Source organism: Calonectris borealis, chromosome 26, assembly GCF_964195595.1.
Source record: "Calonectris borealis chromosome 26, bCalBor7.hap1.2, whole genome shotgun sequence".
Lineage (NCBI taxonomy): Eukaryota > Metazoa > Chordata > Aves > Procellariiformes > Procellariidae > Calonectris > Calonectris borealis.
In genome coordinates, this window is record NC_134337.1 from 80,512 (window position 1) to 97,453 (window position 16,942).

Genomic DNA, 16,942 nt, shown 5'->3' on the forward strand with positions numbered 1-16,942 from the left:
GTTTTTCTATATCTGCTGATCTATTTGGGTCCCATTTTGGATCCTGGAGGGGGAAAAATTCCTTTACATCCTCTCTTGTGATTTTGTAGTGATCCTCAGCCAAATCTCCTGCTGTTTTTAAAATCAACTGCTTCTCTGTTTCTGTCATATATTCTAATAGCAGTTGTATGTCCCTCCAATCAGGGTTGTGCTGTTTTATTATAAACTGAAAATGCTTGGTTACCCCTATCGGATCACTCCTATAATCCTTTGCAACTTTTTTCCATTCCCCTAAGTCAGTAGTGGAAAAAGGTACCTTGATTAGCATTGTCCCACCCTCGGGTCCTACCGCTTCTCGCAGGGGTGCCTGCAAGGCTGTCGGGACAGATTTCTTTCTGGTGCGGGAAGATACTGGGCTATCCGGGGGAGTGGAAGTTTCGTCCGAGTCCGCACCCCGTTCCTGTGGTCGAGGGGGAGGCTTAAACAGGTCAGTCAAGTCTGGCTCCGGTGCCTGATGGATTTTGTTTACTTTAATACACCGATGCCCAATACTGCACGCCGAACAGCATCGTCTCAATTTACTTTCAGATTTTTTGTTATTTTCTCGCTCAAGTGCAAGTACCATAGGGTCCTGCGGCAGCACCATCCCGCAGTCCCTTTGCCACTCCGGATGATTTCGGAAGGTGAAAAACATATCTGCATATGAAACTTCATCCCACTTCCCTTCCCTTCTTAAAAACAGCATCAATTGTAAGAGAGTATTGTAATCTATAGATCCATTGAATGGCCATTTAGCCTCACTTTCCAATTTATACAACGGCCACCATTGGTTACAATACTTAATGAGAGTCTTTTTACTTTCTGTCCCTCCAGTTCCAACAATATCCTTCCAATGGGCAAGCACACAGCCTAAGGGGCTTTTCTTCAAGATTTCCCTTTGAGTGTTACCCATTTCGTAACTCCCTCCTTATCCAATTCCCTCCTTCGTTTAAATATTCCCAGGGTTCGAGTCCAAACCACCAAAGAAGCGATCCCCTCCGTCTTGCTCCTTCATTAACATATAGAGACATTTACAATCTTTCAATCTTTCCATACATTACGCACACATAAAGACAAAGACATAATTGCCAGCCGCTCTCCTCGCGAAGGTCACAAAACAAAACTCTGCACTCACTCCGCAGCTGCGCTGCGTCCCAAACACACAAATGGTTCTAACATAAAATACCCGGGCGTTTCATAGATAAAGCATACAATTCATATTCTGGCTGTTATCCCTCCAGCAGCTGCAAATATAAAAATAGCCCAACCGCAATTGCGGGGAGGTTCGCTTACCCTTCTCCTGCTTCTTATATACCAGTCATTAGCAGGTCCGTCCTGGTTCCCAACACTGGGATGCAGCGAAAACCTCGGATCCACTCGATCTACTCCCAAGATCGCTAGCGGCCGCTCTATCGGTCAGCGGATCCCCCTATTACCGTGCAGGGTACCCTCCTACCATACGGGGACTATGCTGCACGCCAGACGTCTCTGCGCGATTTACCAGCAGCCCCGGCCACGCGTACGACTTACAGGCCCCTCTCCTAAAAACAGGCCCCTTTCCTTTCCGCGGGCTCAGGAGGTTCTTATCTACTCCCAGGGTGAGCGGCTGGTAGTGGAGTCCCCTCCGAGGAAAGTGCTCGGGGCGCGCCCAGGGGCGTCCGCTTCTCAGCCGATCCCGCAGTGAAGCAAAGAAATCTCCTGCCTGGCTCGCCAAAACTGACTTGCGGAAAACAGACTCAGTTGTTCCTTGGCCTTTACCCAAATCACAGGGTTGGTTTCAACTGGCTTCGAACAAACTCCTGGTTCTTATCAGGAACTGTTGTTGCGATTCCTCCGCTGAGCCTTACAAAAATGTTGCAACTAATGTACTAAGTCATTTCGCCCATAGTTTCAATTCTTTAATCACTCATCCCTTCTCGTTCACCCTTTCACCCCCCCCGAGTTTTATTTCCTGACGTCGTAGGGTCTGGAACATCCCCTGGGTCCGCCGGGGTCAGCTCTCCCAGCGGTGCCCCCTCCCAGGCCCTCGCGCACCCCCAGCCCGCTCGCCGGCAGGGCGGGCGAGGAGCAGAACAGCCCCCGGCGCCGTGCAAGCGCTGCTTAGCAGGAACTCACGCAGCCCCGCGTCACCGACGCCGTTTTCAGCACAAACCCAAAATGCAGGAGGAGGGAGAGCGGGGTGGGAGTGGGGTGCGGGGGAGCGGGAGGGGGGTGCCAGAGTTTGGGCGGGGGGCAACGGGCAGGTTGGCGGGGCAGGCAGCACCCCAGGGGTCCGGGGCAGAGGGGTTACGGGGAGGCAGTGCGGAACACGGGGGGTGGGAGGAGAGAGAGGAGAGAGGAGGGCAGTGCGGGCACGAGGTAGGAGGGCAGGGGATACGGGGGGCGCGTCACAGGGAAAACCTCGCACGGGGGGAAAAACCTCGCAGGGGAAAGGCGGGGCGGACACCGGGAGGGGCGGGGGGGGACCTACGCCAGGGGGTCCACCCGGGACCACCCACAAGCAGAAAACTCGCCTGGGATAACCCGCAACAGATAATCCGTTCCCGATGACCGAACCTCGCTGGATAACCACGAGCGATGCCCCTCAAGTGGCTGGTGTTTCACCCCAAATCTTCCCCAAATCGGGGGGTTGTTTGCTTTTCCATAATATCAAAATTGGGGTTTTTTCCTTTTCCAAAACATTCCACCATTTGGAGGTTTTTCAACGCTTTTTCACAACAAAAATTGGTGGTTTTTGCTTTTTCGTTTTGTGCGTGAAAATGGGGCTTTCTGACTGCCCAAATCCAGGCGGATTTGGCTTTCCCGGGAGCTCCAAGTTGGGTATTTTTCCCCCAAAATTGCGGGCTTTTTTTTTCCCACCGCTTGCAGGCCCCGAATTAGGGGTTTTGTGGTATTTTTATGCCACGGCAGCAGGTCCCGCTCTGCGTGCGCAGCCCTGCAGGGGAAAGTCCCTGTTGGGGGAACTGGCCCCCAATCAGGATGGGAAAAGGTGGAAAAGGAGAACAGGGAAGAGGCAGCTTTTGAAAGCGCTTTTATATCTTCAATAGAGAGGTGTTTCGGGGGCGGGGGGGCGGGGCGTGGGGTGTGTCGAGTTTTAAAATCCTTTCTATAAACAAGGTTTCTTTGCATTTTAAAAACCTTATTATCATAGACATTTACACTTAACGTATTTACACATATCTCTATATATATATTTAGTGAATATATTTATGTTTCACTTATATCCCCCTATTTCCCACTTATTATATATAATACCTGCTCAGACTATGGATCTGTTGACTTACATATTTTGAACACTTAAATGTCTTTATAGACTTCTCTATTTACACTTACATATATTTACACCTATATCTTTATAGACTTAGATTTTAGACTTAGATATCTATTTACACTTGTACATAATCTCTTAGATTACATATAATGTCTATGTAGACTCTCTATGTAACACGTAGTAAGTGTAGATAGCGGTATCTATTCAGACTTTTTTCTATTTTAAATTCCTTCATGTATAAAATGTATCATCCTTTTTGCATTTGGAAGTTCTTTATTTTTTAATTTATAGAGACGTGAGTTATTTTTGTATTTTAAAACCCTATATACGTCTTTCGAATTTTTTTATACTCTAAAATCCTGTACATAATAGGGCAGATATAGGTTCTTATTTTGAAATCCTTTTGTACATATAAATTAATATTATTTTTCAATATATGTAACAAAGAGAGATTTTTTTCTATTTCGAGGCCTCACAGATATATTTACAGTTTTTAAAAATTTTTGAAACCCCCCCCATGAATTTTCAGGCAATTTGGGCTGTGACCCCCTTTGGGGGGGGGGGAGAGGGGGGGGACACGGACCCCCATGACCCCCCATTCCCCACTCACCTGCTCCTCCACGGCATCATCACCCCCGTGGTGATGCTGGGGTGCCCCAAATGACATCATCACCCCTCCAGGCCCCCCAACCCCCCCTTTTTATTCACCCCCCCAAAAAGACACAAAACGAGGGAAACGGCCCCAACCGGCAGCTCGTTACTTTAATAATACCATTTACGTATGTACGCACGCACCCCCGCCAAAAAGGGGGGCTCTGCTAGAAAGATAAAGGAGGGGCGGCCCCCCCAAACGCTTGCAGCCCCCCCCAGCCCCCGTCCCGCAGGCTGCCCGCCGGCCCCTTACCCTCAGCACGCCTAACGACCGGCAGGCAAACCTGGGCTGGGGGTCTCTCCTGAGCACCACGGGACGCTCACAGCGAGGCATCTGAAAAACAAAAATCCCAACTGGCATTTCAGCACGTTAAAAAAACAGCACCGAAGGCAACAGAGGAATTCGGTCAGGATAAGGGAGAGGGTAGCAGTCGAGCTAAAGGAGGGTGCCAGGCAAACGGGTCAGCTCGAAATACAACACGGCCTTTAAAAGCTCGAGCGATTCGAACGCTTAAAATCCACGTGAGGACTAATCGACGCGATTCTGAACACGTCCTTAGCAGAGAAGTAAACGCTCTCGCTGGTGTCGGAAAACGCCTCGTCCCTTCCTTACAGCACCGCTGCCGGGAGATAACCCCGTGAGGCTGCAGGACAAGGGCGCGCCGTAATCAGCATCTACGCTCACGGATCCGCCGCCACAGCTCCAGCCCTTGCGCTGCTGCTGCTGCTGCTGCGCATCTCGCTCGCTTGGCCGATAAAGCTGGAAGTGAAGTGTAAAACTTGGAAGAGTAAAATGAAAAAGAAAGAACAAATCTCAGCAATTCATTTTATGCTAAAAAGGCGTGCGCACACTTACATACGTACAATGAGAAGACTCATACTATAAAAATATTTGATTTTCCTTTTGCGTTAATTGAAATTGCGTAGCTGTGAATTCATACCGTTAAATTATCTACCCCCAAGCTACACAGCTATCGTTTGACCAGGGGTTTTGCGTGTGTGACATGACTAGGAGGGACGCCTGGCCAGCTGCGCCGAGACTGATGCTACCAAACTGCCGGGGAAACGTGCCGTCGAAAGCGAGACAGAAATAAAGTACTTCAGAGCACTCTGCCAAAAGATTGGGGAAAAAACCCGTAACGTTCAGCTGCCTCTCTTTTTAAACGTTTAGAGCAACTACCCAACTGCTTAAGTACACCTAATAAATTATACGCTACAGCTATTTGGCAGTTGCAGTTTAAACAATGCAAGTCAGTTTGGAAATTAGACAATTTTAACTTTCTTTTTAAAATTTCATTTATGATAGAAAAATCAGTGAGATAAGAGATCTCCCATATGGTTTTACTTTTTTTTGGGGGGGGGGGGGGGGGGGGGAGGGGCAGGCAGTGGGGAATATCAAATCCCCGGTGCTGCAATACATAAGGCTACCAAAAAGGACTGGCAGGTTTGCTAATGCTGTTGGCTGTACCCAAGCGTGCAGAGGAACGCGTCTTTACGATCTCTCGACCGTTACACCCGAGAACCAAAGATCAGCCATACGTCGACTATTGGAAGATGTGCTGCGCTTGGGTCCTTGCAAGGAAATCGACTTACCCCTTTTTTTTTTCCAGAGAGAGCAAAAAGTCTCGTTGCGGATGACTTCTACTGCCAAGCACGTCATCGCTGAAGATCCATTCTGATGGGAAGTTCGTAAAAGGCAACTCCTTTGAATGAGAAAGATTTCCATTCTGGAAAATCTCTTTCCAACCAAAGTCAAAATTACGCGCTGCAGGTTAAGGAAAAAGGACGCGATAGTAGCAGTAACTCACCAAAAACACATCAGGACTCTCTGTCGCTAGTTACGAGGCTGCTACCGCTTCTCGGGAAAGCCTGGAAAACACACCGAAGCGACACCGATTTGTCCCGTGTTGTCCACGCCTCTTCTTTGACCTTGATTGCTTTTAGCACAGATGCTAGTATCTCAGTAAGGTTTTCGAGTGCTCCTGTAAGGTATTTTAAACACTGACTGAAAAAGCATAAAGCTTTTATCATGAAAACAAAGCCTGTTTCTCCCGAACATCCGAACTCTTACAAACGGTTCCTTTCCTCTTCTAGTCCAACATTATTTTCACAGCACCCTTTAATAGCAAGCACACAGAAACAGAAGACTCTGCTTTCAGGAAGAGAAAATAGACGAAGGAAAACAAGCCTTGAATAGGTGTACCACGCTCCAGAACAGACCTTTATTTTTAGTATTTGTGTTAAAATATTTCATGTTAAAAAATCAGATAGAAGGAGAGCTGCCACATTCTTCGTGTTAACTGTAAAGTCCACACTACAAGCACCTTAGGAAAAATGCAGACACATATCACAGGCATACCTTGTACTTGCAGACCACTATGGATCCTTTCCATCTGTCTCGTACTTTCACGGCAGTTGACATTCTGCTGAGAGGAAAGGAAAAAAAAAAAAAAACAAACACAAAAACACGTTTAGCACAAAGCTTCCTTTTCTGTGAAGACTACAACTGAGTGGAGAAGAAAGTATTTGGCATCATCTGTGGTGCAGTTGTTGAGACAGGCCACTAGAGCTTCTGCATGTTTTAGACAACCGTGCCTTTTTTTTTGGCTCATCGGCAGCTTTAGTTTCGCTAGAACTCACTTGCCTAGAGACGCGCAGGTGACAGGCACAGACACCTACGTACGTTTTCTCAAGCCTAAGTAGAGCCGCGATTTCCTCACCCTATACGTCCCAAGTTGAGTATTTTTGTTAAAGAGTACGGCGACCCGTCTGTCCTCGCAAACTCGCTGCAAAAGAGGAATCCTTTTTTCCAGGCCGTTTCTCCAAACAGTCGAGATCTTTGAAAACTGCAGTTGTGCCACCAAACCTGCTCAGGGTCCCTCCCAACCTTCGACCATCATTAGATTTAACAGGCACACGCTCTATTCCGTCTTCCAACAGCAAAAATACATAACGCCCCCAGACCCCTAGCGCAACCCTACGGACGTCCACACACACCTCGCTGTTTTGATGAGGAGCCACTGAGCACCCCTGCGAGCACAGCAGGATCATGCGCAAGACCAGTGTCCTGGTTTCGGCTGGGATAGAGTTAATTCTCTTCCTGGTAACTGGTATAGCGCTGTGTTTTAGATTTAGGACGAGAAAAACGTGGATAACACGCTGATGTTTTAGTTGTGGCTAAGTAGCGCTTACGCCAGTCGGGGACTTTTCAGCTTCTCATGCCCTGCCAGCGAGAAGCTGGGAGGGACCTTAGCCAGGACAGATGACCCAAACCGGCCAAAGGGACAGTCCATACCATATGACGTCGCGCTCAGTACATAAGCTGGGGGAGTTGGCCGGGCGGCGGCGACTGCCGCTCGGGGACCGGCTGGGCATCAGTCGGCGGGCGGTGAGCAATCGCATTGTGCGTCGCTTATTTTGTATATTCTTTTATCGTTATGATTGTTTCCCCTTCCTGTTCTGTCCCATTAAACTGTCTTTACCTCACCCCACGAACTTCACTTTTTTTTCCGATTCTCTCCCCCACCCCACTTTGGGGGCAGGGGGAGCGAGCGAGCAGCTGCGTGGTGTTTAGCTGCCTGCCGGGTTAAACCACAACAACCAGCTTCACCTACTCCGATTTCAGCGAATGCAGCTTCTGAAGCTTTAAACTGAAAACCGTATCTTGACACTTTGCCGCGGCAGAAACGATCCGTGACTAGAACTCTACAAAAACGCAGTAACGCAAATTGCAAACCCACAGCAGCGACAGCTTCAGAAATATTTCTACCGGGAACAAGGGAGAAAAAAAATACAGTTTCATCTCACGCACAGGAAAGCAGCAGGCAGAGAAAAGGGTCGGCATTCGTAGCCCTTACAGAACGCAGGCATTCTCCTTCCATTCCTAAACCCGCCTCTTAGGTCGAAATATCACAACACTACTACGGCAATATCGAGAGCAGGGAACAACAGCCCTGCCGCTGGATGTGCTACTGACTGATGCTATTTACGTAGCAGGACACCTAGACAGAGGGGCACGTTTTTCCACACACAACCCTGAACTTCCTGAAAATTTATGCTTACCAAAACGAGCCATTTGGAACACATTGCCAAACAATGTTTGGCAATAAAACTTTGATGTGTTTGACACACACAAATTTGTGGTAACTCGCTACTTGCTTCCTGCTGTTGTTGTTCTTCCTTCAGAAATTCTACTTGTAGCCAAGTTATTCGCTACCGGTTCAAGCATTTACCTTCCAGGAATTACCAGCACATTTACACAGGCGAGGAACTAAATCGCTCTTCTAAAACTACCCGAGTGAAAATTACAGCCACGAAAGAGGAGTGACAGAGAAGAAAAAGAGAGGTCAGGCAGCAAGAGAGCTCTGCAGGCTGCCACCTGTCAACTTCGCGCTCTTTTTAAAAAAAAAAAACAAACCACAAACCAAAAAATAACACAAACACAAAAAGCCCACAAAAACCAACAACAAAACAAAACCTTGACCTTGTACGTTTTTTTTCTTTTGGAGCTCGTCCCTGTCTCAGCTGATCGTCTCATCAGAGCACGAAGTGCAGATGATCCGTATCCCGATGACATCTGCACGTGATGAACACGTGTTCAGAAATAGTCCAGATCTGTAAGACTGGTGTCATTTGTGTGGTTTTAATAATCATAACTCCGTTTTATTGACCGATGCATTTGCGAGGAAACTAAGTAACTTTTAAACGTAGCCTCTCCTTGGGGAGAAAAATGCGTTAGGAGTGAAAAAAATGATGATTCAGAGCTCCCAACCATGACGGAGCAGCGGGGAAATTAACAAAAGTGAAGGCCAACAGCAGCAACATGAAGCGACATTCGGCTTTAATTCTGATCACGTACTTAAGCGGCTCGCCAAGTCTATACCTCGATCCTATGAATGACTAGCCCTTTTTTGGAAGGACCAACTTTTTCCCTTGGAAGTCCTAGACTGAAGACTCCACTGAACAGAACGTGGATTGAGCCACAGGACAACGTGCCATCAACACTCTAATGAAAAAAAAATCAAGTAAAAATCAAGTTTAAATATCAGTTTCCATCGTGTCTCATTCATTACGTTTCTAGTGGTACCTGGGTGCTCAAAAATTAACTACCCTGACACCACGTAGTACTACAAATTGAGTTATGCCTATAAAAATAGAAGGCTATTTCCAACCTGCCCATAAAATCAGTATGAACAAACAGAAGAGAAACACTTGAACTTAAAGAAGGACACAGGCAGCTCTTAATTTTTCATAGATGAAAGCTCATTCTTTTCCCTGAAAGGAAAACACTCGTAACTACCCAGGGTTAGTTACGCTAACGAGGGTACGTAGGCACGCTCTGTTCACGGCAATTGTTCATCAGCTTTTCTGCACCATCAGCAAATTTGCCTTTTCCCTGGGTTTGACATGGAGCATCTGCAGCGTCCTTGAACGCGCCAATGTTTCTCCCGGCTCCCCCGGCCCCACACGTGCCATTACCTGAGCAGCAAGCGGCGTCAACCACGCAGGATTTTCTTCACGTGACGCAGAAGGTGACGCTGGGAAAAGAGGAGGCACAAAATGAACCTGTTTGTCACACCCAGCCAACGGTGAAAACCCAGGGAAGGATTCTTCCGTGCGGGGCCGGGCTGTGCACCCTGGGAGCTCCAGCCGGCCGGTTTCGCTCCCCTTTGCCGGGTACCGGGGAGACACCGCCGCCTCGTGCTGCCGCCTGCCCCCCGGGGGACCTCGCTTCAGCCCTCGGGAACGGGTCCGGGAGAGACCCTCCACGCAAAGAGAGCGGATCCACGCGTGGCGTGGATTTAATCCCTGAGGGAAGAGGCCGGGCTCCCCGCTGGCAGAAGGACAACTCGCCTCCCTGCCGCTCGGAGCGCCTTGCTGGGGACAGCCCTGCCTGCGCCTGGCTGCTCTTCAGCCGTGCTGGGAGTGCAGTCTGGCCGACGGATGCTCCGGCAAACAGACACTGCAGCGAATCGCAGCTCCTGCTCGTTACAGCTGCTGGTAATTTTGCCTCTGGCTAAGGCATGCCCCAGACAGCGGACACCCTGTCTCGTTCCAGCTCCTGCTTGCGACGGTTCTGGCTAATTGAAGCTCCAGCTCTGCACCGTTGATTTCAGCTCCTTCTCCTTACAAGCTCCAGCTATTTGCAACAGCCTGGGCTTTTGACAAGGTCGTAAACCAATCGCTGTCAAAACTTGACCATTAGGATAAAATATCATAGTTGTACATTGTATAAATACCAATTAGTTTGTACGACTAATTAGTTAATAACTATTCGAAGCAGTCGACAAGCAAGAGCTGGACTCGAAGAGGGCGTGCGGGGTCTGAAAAGCAGAGACCACCTCTTCCCCCCAGAGACCACCGCAGACGTTGAGTTGGGCCTGGTGCATGCCGGCCTCCCGCACTTCGAGGTCCAGCAGGACCAGACCCCCACCCCCGGGGAGGGTCCACGCACCCTGCCCACCCCCTGCTTTCCCCTGCAGCCCCAATGCCCTCCCACCCCCCCGCACAAACGGCCAAACCGGCTTTTGCTTTGGGCCCCCAAATCAGCTCACTTGGTGCCCATTTCTGAGCCCAAAAACCCAGCTGCTGCACCTGTTCTCAAGGCCCAAAGATGCCCCGGGGGAGGGCAAGCGCTTGTGTGATGCTTCGGGCAGAAACAGGGCTGAAAGGTCCGATCCCGGTGCCGGGGGAGCAGAGGCGAGCTGGCTGGGACCAGCTTTTGCTCCTGGAACAACCCCAAGTCCCTGCTCCGAGGTCTTCCCCTTGGGGCCCTGGGGTGGACCTGTCCCTCCCCTTCAAATGCTCCAGCAGTTTCGGGGGCAGAAGGCCGTTTCTAAGCCCTCTCTCCAGCAGCTCCTCCCTCGACTCGGCCCGTGAAGCCCCCAGGCTCGAGCACCTCGCTGGGGCGGGCGGCCTCCATTGCCTACAGGCTGCCCGTCTGCCTGCAGGGAGGGCTGGGGGGTCCCCGGCCCCACGGGGCGACAGTGGGAACTCGCAGGGAGGGTCTGTTTGCACACAGCGCCCCCCCCCGCCCCCCCGCCCCGGCCCCACTGCGCGGCCCCCCTAGGGCACACAGCCCTCCCCCCCCGCCCCTCCCCCGCCTGGAGCCCCCCCAGCCCCCGTCCCCGGAGCCTGCAGGACCGCCGCCCCCCGCCACAGCCCCACTCCTCGGCTCCCCGGGCCCGCGGCCCCTCACACTCACGCTGCGCCGCCGCCTGGGTGCAGAGCCCGCCGCGCGCCCCGTTGAAATACCGTCCGCAGCCAATCAGCGCGCGGCTCCACCGCACCGCCCGCGCGGGGCACGCCGGGAGTTGTAGTCCCCGCCCCGGGACCGCGCATGCGCACGGCGCCTCGTGCAGCCCGGCTGGCTGCACATCGACACCCGTACAATGGAGGTGATCGTGCACGGACCCTGGTGCAACCCTTGTGCCCCCCCATGCTCGCAGCCCCTCCCCGGTGTTTGCAAGTGCCTCCCAGCCCCAGGACCCCCGGTGCTCACAGCACCCGACCACACCATTTTCCAGCCCCGTGGGAGCCCCAAGCCCCACTCTCAAGCCCCGCCAGGACCCACAGCCCCACTCCCCAGCTCCTTGGGGGACTGCAGCCCCCACCCCCCGCCCCACTCCCCAGCCCCCCTAGGACACACAGCCCCACTCCTCAGCGCATCTAGGGCGCACAGCCCCCCCCAGCCCCCCTCCCCGGCCCCCTCCGGGACGCACAGCCCCCCCCAGCCGCCCTCCCCGGCCCCCTCCGGGACGCACAGCCCCCCCCAGCTCCACTCCCCGGCCCCCCCGGGACGCACAGCCCCCCTCCTCAGCCCCCCCAGGAGTCCGCAGCCTCCCCCCAGTCCCCCTCCCCGGAGCCTGCAGGTCTCCCCTCAGCCCGCCGTGCCCGCGGCACCTCAGACTGCCGCCGCCGCCGCCGCCGCCGCCGCCGCCGCCGCCGCCGCCGCCGCCGCCGCCGCCGCCGCCGCCGCCGCCGCCGCCGCCGCCGCCGCCGCCTGGGTGCAGAGCCCGCCGCGCGCCCCGTTGAAATATCCTCCGCAGCCAATCAGCGCGCGGCTCCTCCGGGCCGCCCGCGGGGGGCACGCCGGGAGTTGTAGTCCCCGCCCCGGAAGTGCGCATGCGCACGGCGCCTCGTGCAGTGCGGGTGCCTGCGCAGGGACCCCCCTGCAACGGTGGTGATTGTGCAGGGACCTTTGCGCAACGGGGGGTCGGTGTGTGGAGACCCCCATGCAATGGGGGGGGCAGTGCAGGAAGACCCTTATGCAATTGGTTGGTGTGCAGGGGACCCTCGTGCAATGGCGGGCAGGTGCACGGGGACCCTTGTGCGATGGTGGCGATTGTGCAGGACCCTCGTGTGACAGTGGTGGTTAGTTTTCTCGGCAGTACCCTTGGGTTCGGGAGCAAAACAGCCGGTGCCTGAAACCACTGGGGTGTTTTGACTGCTGCTGAGCAGCCTCGAGGCCGCCTCCGGTTCCCACATGGCTCCCATGGTGTGCGTGGACCCTCCTGCAACGGGTGCAGGTGTGCAAGGAGGGTGATCCGGGGTAGGGGTCCCTCTCTGGAGGCACCCAGCTCGAGCTGGCACCTAAGAACTAATCAAGGAGTAATGAGGAACCTTCTCTTGCACCTGACGTTAACCAGCAGGATCCCAGGGTCAGATCCTGTTACGGTGATTGGACCCTGGGGAGGTGGCAGAGGGTGCCCTGGACAGGTTGGGGGGGTTCCCTGGGGAGGAGGGGAGCCCCCACCCCCCTGACTGTGGGCACTCCCCCCAAGGAGCAGAGCATGGTGCAAGACTTTAGGGGGGATGAGGGCCAGCAGGACCCCGAGATGGCGGTGCCGGCTCTTCCCAGTGTCTCCCCAGGCACCTGCCGTGCTGGGGAGGGGGGGTGTCTCAGGCCTAGGGGTGACCATGGCGATGGGGGGGGGGCCTCAGGATGGGGCAGGGGGGCAATCCTGGGGTCCGGGAGGGACCCTGGGAGTGGGGTAGGTAGGGGGACATTGGGGGACAGAGGTGTTTCTCGGGAGATTGAGGACACCATGTGGGGGGTTGAGACTGGGAGGGATGACCCTGGGGAGGTGGGGGGCACCGCAGGGAGAAGGGATCCCACCCCCCACACCTGCAGCCACCCCCAGGGGCAGCTGGGACCCCGACCCACTGGGGGACCAGGATGGGAATGATGGGGACTCACTCATGGATACTGCACAGGTAATAAAATAGTTCATGCTGCACGCTGTTGTAGGGTCTCTGGGGTGCCCTGGGCCCTGGGCGCCGAGTCCCCACGACAGCCAGCCCTTCCCGGGGGTCCCCAGGCTGCCGGGCTCCTCTGGCCCCAGCCGGCGGGAGCTGTGTCCTCCCAGCCGCTGGCCACGCAATGGCAGCACCGACCCACGGCCACGCGGAGACAGGGCTGGGGACAGGGCCGGGGTTGCCTGCGCTCCACCTGGGTCTGCAGGGCTCGGGCAGGGGGGACCCGGCATCCTGCAGCTCCGCTCCCACCCTGGGGACCCCAAACACCCCCGGGGGTGCGTCGCTGTCCCTGTCGCTGGTGGCAACCGGCATGGGGGGAAGGTGACAGTGAGGGTCCCCGCCAGTGGCCCGGAGCTCGTCACCACTGGGGGGACAGGGGACAAGCAGGGCCAGCACCAAGGAGCGACGGCAGCACAGCCCACTCTCTGGGGGTCCCCGCCCCCTGTCCCCAGGGGTCCCCTCCGTCCCCGTGTTTTATTGGGGGAACACAGAGCCCAACGACCAGCCGCAGGGACAGGGGACGGGGAGCTGCCCCAGGGATGGGGACAGCACTGGGACACGCCGACACTCTTGGGGGTGCTGGCATGCGGGGGGGGGGGCACCCTAATCGTTGCCGCCCGGGATGACGAATGCACCGGGATGAGGGAGGCACCGGGATGGGGACGGCGCATGGAGGGGCCACAGCCGGCGCGCGAGCGCCGGGCTGCAGGACCACGCTTCGGCTTCGGGGCGGCAGCAGCGAAGGCGGCGGCGGCGGCGCTGCTGCGCACCTGAGCGGTGCCGGCGCTGCAGTACCGCGATTCGGCCACGGGGCGGCAGCAGCAGCGAGCAGCCGCCGGGCGGCTCGTGCCCGGGGGCGGCACCAGCGGTGCAGTTCCGCGCTTTGGGCGCCCAGCGCCCGCCGGCATCGCGCACGTGGGGCGGCAGCGGCGTTTCCTTACCGGGACGAACCAACGAACGCGGCGGCATCACCCCGCAGGCACCACAATACGGCATTGCCGTTACCGGCGGACGGCAGCGCGGAGAAAGGGGGCGCCACCGCGCATGCGCGGCTCCAGGGCTGCAGTACCGAATTCTGGTCGCTCGGTGGCAGCAGCGAGCCAAGAAAAGCGCGCCTCCGCGCATGCGCGGCTCCCGAGCTGCAGTACCGAATTCTGGTCGCTCGGTGGCAGCAGCGAGCAAAGAAAAAGCGCGCCACCGCGCATGGGCGGCTCAAGGGCTGCAGTACCCAATTCTGGTCGCTCGGTGGCAGCAGCGAGCCAAGAAAAGCGCGCCACTGCGCATGCGCGGCTCAAGAGCTGCAGTACCCCATTCCGGCCGCCGGGTGCCACCGTCGCCTCACCGGCCCTTTCCCCTTCTCTCCGCCCAGTTCGTACCATCGAAAGACCGTAACTGCCTACTGGCGGTACTGGGCTTAGATTTCCCTGCCCTTTTCCCACTCGCGGCCCGGGCACTAATCTTCATCGCCTCTGTACCAAAAAGCACCCGGTGGCTCCAGCATTTCAGTCCTTTCCCTTTGGCCGCTTTACAAGGCCCGTGGTTGTTTCTGCCCGTGCCCCCCAGCCCATTACCCAGGGAGGAGAAGCAGCGCGGGGAACCTGTGGAACAGGTTTCTTTCTAACCCGGAGGAAGCCCCAGGGATCGCTGTCTCGGTCTGCAGGTGGCATCGGGCTTGTGGGAGTGACAGCAGCGACTCAACGGATGCTGGAGAGAGATTTAAAAAAAATAAGGCCACACGGGTGACACCCTGAGAGCAGAGGAGGGGCAGCTATGTCCATCAGGAAACCGCGCTTCTGAGCAGACCCGGTGCCAGTGGCTGACCTGCAAACGAGCGATACGCTGGTGGTCCTGGGCCTTTGTTGCGGTGTTTGCACCTTTCCTCGCCTCTGTGCTATCAGCACTTTGCTCTCCTCATCCTGCACACACGCAGGGCTTGCCACTTGGAGGAGAGACACTGCACGACGTCACTTACCACCCTGCCCTCCAGCGTGCAAAGGAATTAGAAATGAAGCAGGGAAAGCCAAGAGGCCTGCTGGTGTATTAGGCGTCCTCAGCAGTTGACCGTAGAGCCCGGCAGGTTCCATCCTTGCTCTGTACAGGGCGCGTAGCTCTGCCCTCCTTGCCGCTCCTGCCAGCAAGCGTCACAGTTGCACTTTGCTGCCTGCAACACGCAGCACTTAGTGGGCTGGAGGGGCTGTTCTGCCAACGTGACAGGTGAGCAGCTCGGTTCCTTTAGCTGCCTAATTTGCCTCCTTGAAACAATCACTTCAACACTTGGTTTCTTTATTTTAGACCCCTCTGCATATCTCCTGGCCCGCGAGCCATTTTCAGCTAGCAACACAGCTAAGTACGGTGCTGGTAGAAACCCAGCTGCCACCTCGCTCCGATGTCAAAAGGCTTTTGTAGCTTGAACCCCCGATTGTTTTGCCATCGAGACTGCAAGGCGAGGAATACGCCTCTACTTGAACAAGCAAGACCCCTGCCAAATAGCTGAGCTGTGCACAGTGATAGGTGGCTGCCTGTGACCGACACCTTTTTCTGCTAAAACCAGAGCACGCTTCCCTTGTGAAGAGCCATCGGCAGTACAGAACGGACCTGAGCTCTCCTTGCACCGGCTCCCCAGAGAACGGCGTCTTACTTCGACTGAAGCGTGCAGCAGCCTGTCGTCATCCCAGCCCCTCGCCCTCGAGCAAGCGGCTGCCTGTAGCAGCGGCAGAACCGCTGCTGCGCAGAGGGGAAAGGAATGGCTTGGCGCCAAGCTCTGCGGGCTGCCTGCGTCCCGTGCAGAGCCGACGCTAACAGCGTCGGGGCGAAGCTAACAGCCTGAGAAGGAGTCACAGGGTGCTGCAGCTCCTGCCACAACCATCCTTCCCAGACTGCTGATGGAGCACAAGGCACTTGAAAGCAGCAGGAAAGAACAAGGAGGGCCTCGTAAGATGGCAGGAATAACACGGAGAGCCTAAAGCGTTTAGCCAGGCAGGGCTTGCAACTCACCTTGTGCCGTGGTTGAATCCCAGCTGGCAACTCAGCACCACACAACCGCTCACTCGCTGCCCCCCTCAGTGGGAGGGGGGAGAGAATTGGAAGGGCAAAAGTGAAAAAACTCCACTTGTAAGGAAAAGGGGGGAAAACAAAAACCCCAAACAACAGAGAGAAAAACCCCAGACAGACAAGCGGTACAAATGAAAACAACGGCTCGCTGCCAACCGACCGATGCCCAGCCAGCCGCAGCCCAGCAGCGGCCCCCCCGCCAACCTCCCCCGACTTGCGGAAAACAGACTCCACAATCTGTGAGATTGTAAAGTAGGTATGTTTATTCAGCGCTGGGCGGCACGGGGGGTAACCCCACCAAAGTCGTGCGCGCCTCAACACGGTACTTGCCAGAAATATATACAGCGAAATGTTGCATATAGATAATACGCCTATACATATGCATGACCTATCCCCGCTTTGTATTAAAATAAGCTTCAAGACGTTATTTCCATGAGCCCCTCCTATCTACGCTTGCGCATTGCCTCCTGGTGGTGGTCGTCGGGGGTCGTGGGGATGAAGGTTAGTGGTTCCTCTTCGTCACCGCTAATAACCCCCGTCTTTGCGCAGACTCAGTTGTTCCTTGGCCTTTACCCAAATCACAGGGTTGGTTTCAACTGGCTTCGAACAAACTCCTGGCTCTTATCAGGAACTGTTGTTGCGATTCGTCCGCTGAGCCTTACAAAAATGTTGCAACTAATGTACTAAGTCATT

At 55.1% G+C, this 16,942-nt stretch overlaps 1 long non-coding RNA gene across 1 annotated transcript; it reads right to left on the reverse strand.

Moving 5' to 3' along the window:
* Positions 1-4,000: 4,000 nt before the first annotated feature.
* LOC142093173 (uncharacterized) lies at positions 4,001-11,369 on the reverse strand. Its single transcript, XR_012677313.1, has 7 exons — positions 11,145-11,369; positions 9,419-9,477; positions 8,431-8,945; positions 6,300-6,366; positions 5,749-5,809; positions 5,409-5,643; positions 4,001-5,050 (listed from the first exon to the last, which is right to left on the reverse strand). It is a non-coding gene; the product is annotated as an uncharacterized LOC142093173 (long non-coding RNA).
* Positions 11,370-16,942: the final 5,573 nt, after the last annotated feature.